This window comes from Achroia grisella, unplaced genomic scaffold (assembly GCF_030625045.1).
Source record: "Achroia grisella isolate CSIRO2021 unplaced genomic scaffold, CSIRO_AGI_Agris_v1 utg241, whole genome shotgun sequence".
Classification (NCBI taxonomy): Eukaryota; Metazoa; Arthropoda; class Insecta; order Lepidoptera; family Pyralidae; genus Achroia; species Achroia grisella.
In genome coordinates, this window is record NW_026712734.1 from 1,407,477 (window position 1) to 1,413,791 (window position 6,315).

The 6,315-nt window shown below is 32.0% G+C and overlaps 1 protein-coding gene across 2 annotated transcripts in view; it reads right to left on the reverse strand.

Moving 5' to 3' along the window:
- The window catches only part of LOC131842478 (uncharacterized), a 157,011-nt gene extending 155,819 nt beyond the window's left edge, over positions 1-1,192 (reverse strand). For both annotated transcript variants that reach the window (XM_059191014.1, XM_059191012.1), the window contains exon 1: positions 840-1,192. The gene's annotated coding sequence lies outside the window, so the exon portion shown is untranslated. The remainder of the gene's footprint in view (positions 1-839) is intronic.
- Between the last annotated feature and the right edge of the window lie 5,123 nt (positions 1,193-6,315).

Sequence of the window (6,315 nt, forward strand, 5' to 3'; positions counted from 1 at the left end):
GAATACATACTTTAATTGCTATGCTAACAAACCAAATTTAGTTAATAGTCCAGTGTCCTCTAGTTACAAAACACAAGTGGCGTGTATAATGAGGTAAAAATTATATTTTATCCAATATTAAATCTGCTACATAATTAAATTTTCAATTAGAGCTTCAGTCATCTCCTCCCGGCCAAATTAATGGTGCCCAATTAATTGACAGTAAATGCAATGTACACATATTGCAAATGCAAATGTATTCACATGTTAATGAGAGCAAGGAATTAAGTAATCAGAACCAACTATGGGTGAGTAACTCCATAAAATATATTATGCGTAATAATTTTAACTTAAACATTCCAATAATAATTTTACTGTATTCTAATACTTTATAACAATATAAAGCAAGCAAAGCACCAACCTAATAACAATTTTCCGTTATAAATAATATTAACACAGGGGTTACTGCGACGCAAACGATATTAGCTTTTTTGTTTTCATCTTATGAATACTTAAGTTGATGCTCCCTTATAATACTATTCTATATGTATTAAGTACTAACATTCAACGAAAAGTTACTAGATTTACATACTGTATAATATATACTATATATATAATACCTATGTAATTTATCGCTAGTAAATAATAATATTATAATTTTATTTTTAAAAAACATTTCGAACGAATTTTTTAGTCACTATTTAGCGAATCTTAGTCTGTTGAAAGAAATCGTTTAATAAAAATATTTTAATGACAACTAATATACTGATTTAGGTATAAATTGAAACCGAAAAAACTATGTTCTAAGTAACAACCCTGAGAACAACAGCTTAATTCCCAATAGGTATATGCTAACTTACCGTTTTAGGAAATTTTGAACAACGTCCCAATAATCAAAACACAGTTTTTAGTTCAAAACTGAGCTGATATCGAAACTAGTCCTGGATAGTCAATAGATTACCACTTAAAAATGTTCCACTCACTAAAGTTAACACTAAGTTAGAAGATTGTCCTTACACAACTTATTAACACGTATTAACCATGCAGTTTCACTTTCTATAAAGCGCTCGTGATCAGTCACGATTCTGGAAAGGCCGTCGATAAAATACCGGAACACGATCTCCGCAAAACTTCTGTCGACGAAAGAGAACCTCAGAGAAAACGATAATGCCCTACAACAAGCACGCCGTCCGACCGCCGAACAGCGACTGTGATAACGATACCAACTACGAATGAACCTGCAAACTCTCCATAGACAGCGTATAAGCTCGCCTCTCTCTCGCCACCCGTCGACGCACTTAACGGGCCTCCCTAGTTTGAAATCTAGACCTTTTCACTAGCACAACAAGATACAAATTCAGGAAATAACCCATGTTTCCCGACTCGTCTCGTACCGAACGCGTAACGAGTTTACGGTACGTAAATCGTAGTAGATTTGTTTTTCATCCCCGCCATAGTAATCCGGATCTTCATTGCAGTCCACAGAGCGCGTTTTTCCGAATCAATTCTCGTTAAATAGAGCCTTCTTTTTATATAAACGGCCGCCTGGTAGCTATATAGGGAACTTAAAGTAACCGCTATGGACATGATGCCAACTTTCTAAACTAAACCTATGAGACCATTCCGTTCAACCGGTGAATTACGTTATTTTTATTGAAGGCAATAATAACAAAACGCTTAGAAGATTGGATAGTCCAACAATTGTCTCGGTTGCGACGTGTCGTAATTTGGCGTCGCATTTTGCATTGCACGTTTTCCGCTTCATAAGTTGCGGTTTTACTTTCGGTGTCAATTACGAGGGCTGCGGTTGAAGCCCCACAATAACGCTGCGGCAAATTGGATACAACCCTCTGAACCAGATTAGAGCACCTTGTGAAGGCTGCTCGACATTACGCAAAGTGGTACCTACAAGTAATCTCGTCAAAGTAAGAAATAGGTCGTGTGTACTGTATTCTTTACTAGAACAGTAAAAAGTACTGAAGTATGTGGTATTAAGGCGTATATATGAGAGTATTGAAATATTGAAACCGTAAACCCTTCCGAGTGATCCCGCGACGATCCCAAACTAGGTCAGCAAACACGATACTATGGTATAAGGGTGCGTCCACTTCAATAATAGAATTCGTATATTTAAGAAATACTTTGCCTATGTCAATTGTAAGAATACTTTGATTTTAATATTTTTTTACAAGTACGGCACGACCCTCGTGTTTATAGCACGTAAGACAGCACACAGCAATGTCATAAAGATTAGTAGATTCATTGTTGCATATAAATAGAGTATTAAACCTATACATAAAATTCAGCACCATATATCTACTGTACACATTGATATTTAACTTTTTTTGTAAACAATTGTAACAGTTTAAATAGTGTTTACTACAGAATTAGTTTCATATTAGGCGGGTATAACATAGTTATTATATACAACAAAGTCAGTTTACATTTTTTTAAATATCAGTTATAAATATTATTGTAATATATTTTTGTATTTAAAAGTTTAATAATTTTAAATACAAAAATATTGGCTCAAAGTATCAACATCATTCTCGACACAATTTGACCAGTGATAACAAACTATTGAATAAAAATTGTACAAGGCATAAGACAAGCTAGTCCTCGTACACATCAACAGACGACAATTAAAATTTATCAAATATGAAGCACCCATGAAACATACAATAAGATAGAAAACATTACTACTAACACAAGAAATAACAGAAAATAACTACAAGAAACAGTAATTACGATAATAAGAATATTATATTTATATTTTTCACTTTAGATTTATACTGAACAATGCACATAATATATATGTAAAGCGCTTTTCAATATATTTTAGAAAGAACGCCAACCCCGTTTATAAAGAAGACATCGTTATTATTATATATACCTATATATAAAAAAAAAATAAAAAGATTATGAACATAATATCGTTGATTACTTAAGAAATCTTTTACTTAAATATTATATTATCTGTGCTTAAACTAACCATTGGTAATTGACGGTTATTAATACTTACAAAAAAGATCAGGTAATGGGTATGAAGGAATCCTTAACAATATTGACGCATGCCAAACGCCGGTTATAGACAGGCTTTTGCTGTGCAACTTCCTTTCCATTTTAGGATGACTGAAAGCGGTCTCATACAATTGGTACTTTGTAGGAAACCAATAAGATATTGACAGCTTCCATAACATTGTGCTCCTTACATTACTAATAGATAATTCTGTATAGATGCATATTGGAAGTATTAATACAGCAAAAAAACAACTTTCTTACACGTATAGTTACTTTGGTGACTTGATATAACTCTCAATAAATTTAATACTAGTAGGTGTACATAAACATGTACTACTACTCACTGTGATACTTTCATGTTTAAATTACACACATATTATTCTTTATGTCGGAATATATTTTTAATATCGAATAAATATACAATAGAATTGATATTATTTATTCCAATGGATCCAAATTCCGCACACGTTATAAAAACAAAATTAATATATTCCTGGGCATAATTTTAACATAATTTCAATATCATTAAATAAAACCAATACGACCTGTTTTAAGTCAGTTCTTTCGCTCCCAAATGAAATCTTTTGCTATGGAAATTATAATTAGATTCTTCGTATTATTGAATCTGGAATTTTGTCCTAAAGTTGTGTTGTATTTATTTGTCTTCCTGCAACATACTCCACCTAAAACATAAAGTGACCTACTGAGTGAAATATTGCTGAAAATGATAATTTTAAAGAAGTTGTAATTAGAAATTTATATTATACAATAATTTTAACATTGGGCTCCCTAAAATATAGTCTAGCGCAGTGATGGCTGAATCATTCGTCATACTCGTGAACGAAGGCTTAGAAGGATATGTGGTCCGCTCTAATCTATAAAATACTACAACTGACTTAATCTTCTTGTGTATTTAATATTTCGACTCTTAATTAATTAGTGCTAGTTGGTAATTTGTATTTTTTTTTCACACATTTTAATTAAAAAATGTAAAGTTACAACAATTATTTATAAGGCCAACACGCAAGTTTCATGATCGTCTCTTCTTGTGTATATATATAGTATAACAGCTTTCGGAAGGAGCGATAGATTAAAAAAATAAGTATAACTTTAGTGTAAAATAAGTATAACAATTCAAAAGTGCTTAAATTTTAGTTTATTTTCATTTCTATTCTATATTATTATCATAAATAAGGACTAAATGCTTGATTGAGATTATTTCACCGGACTATTCGTAAACGAGGATAGAATCAGTAAAAATGCGCGCAACGAACTATAATTCTCGAGAGGGACAATAGTTTTTTATGGCCCTGTTATTTTTTATAACCTTGTCATCGTATTTTCATGATGTGACAATTTAAAGCGACGGTTTACGGACAACAGATGTTTGCTTCCTAAAAAATATGAAATATTACAACGGACAACGGATTTTCAACGGTTTCAAAAAGGAGGAAGTTGTCAATTCAGCAATTTATTTTCTATGTGAATTACTGCTACGCATTACTGCCATACATTTTTTTAAAGGACGATTTTCAATTCTTAGTTATCTGACCTATACCTACAGTATTAGGTATGAAGTGAAGTATGAAGTGAATGTTTTTAAAGAAAATTTTCAATTATATGATTGTATTTTTTTATAGTATAGATAGAGATAGAGGACAAACGAGCTTGTAGCTAAGCTAAGGTGATAAGTAATTACCGCCGCCTATGTTTTAGTAGCTATGTAATCATTGTATTATAATAGCTGAGGAAAATATGATTATATGATGAGAATGTTATATAAATATATCAAAGTAACAGTGTACAACATTTGCAATTTTAAATTAAATATATTTATTGCATGTAAATTAAAATTAAAGCAATCAAGACATAAATGTTAAAAGTACATATATGATTGATAAATACATTTATTGCACGTATTAAGATTTGGAAAATAAACATCAATGTTATTTCTATGGTAAAGAGCGTGCCAAATAGCGATTGAATAAATCAACGTAGACAAGGAACATATTAAAGTTGACAAAGGCCTTTTTAGACAAATGTAAGTATCTTCGCGTAAGTAAGTGTACGGGAACCATCAGCTTACTACAATAAATCCAGCAAGCTCGCTCGCCTTCAATAAATGGCATGTTATATACATTATTCATTGCACTGCGATGCACTGCTGAATCTAAGGAACAACATGTTTCTTTTTTTTATTATAGTACAAAATCTCACAGTCCATATGATTGTAAGTGGTAACCGTACTTCATATAAGTACGGTTACCACTACACTACTACTACCACTACTACATAAATAACAGATTGGACATCACATTATCATGTGACGTCCGTGGTACCATTCACGTATTGCCACTCCGGAGGATTAACATGGCATACCTCCTCGATTTAAGGGTGAAAATGGCAGTAAGTTTACTAGAGAAGCTTACTGTCTATTTTTACCCTTAAACCACACACAACTTACAAAATAAGCTGATTATTGGCTGTAGTAGCTCAGACTGAGGTCTACGCAGACGGGTTTTTTAATAGTCTACCTCTTGTGAAATTTTTTTTTTACATTTTAATTAGAGTTTTAAACGAATTAAGTATTCTAATTGACTACGACGATACCCCTTCTGTATTCTATCAGTATTAATCACATTACAAGTAATCATAGTGCAAAGTCATTATTATAGGTATATCTACATACTGTTAGTCACATCATATGCAAGGTGTAAACGGATTTTCGCGAAATTACACCTTAAATGGATGGGAGGGATGGTTGAAAGTTTGCAAATTGGGTTCACTTCACCATCCTTTTAGTCTTATTGCCTTAGCCTTTTACCCAATTACTGAAGGTCGGCTTTTAGGCGTGATACCTATCAAATTATACTAAGACTAATATGAAAATAAAAAATAACATATTATGGCTATTGCCATAATATGTTATTTTTTATTTCGAACGTTTAGTTCACTGATTATATTTAATCAGTGAACTAAACGTTCGAAATCTGTATTAACGTAAAATAAACACCATCCAACGAACCAGTATGTTCTAGAGCTTGCATATTCTATCATGTCAGATATCTAGAATTTCGACAGCAATACAATAATAGTACTGCAGTAGCCACAGGATGCACATTAAACCGACCAAAATACGAAAGGCTGCCCCTTTCGCATTTTGTTTCTTTACATTCTTTGTTTCTTTTTCGCAACAAAATAAATCCCAAAGCATTTCGCTACTTACTTTTTTCCACGAAAATACTTTCAGTAAATTTTAATTTCAATATTTCACTGCTAATCTAATTAAATTATTAGAGAATTCGCTGTAAATTC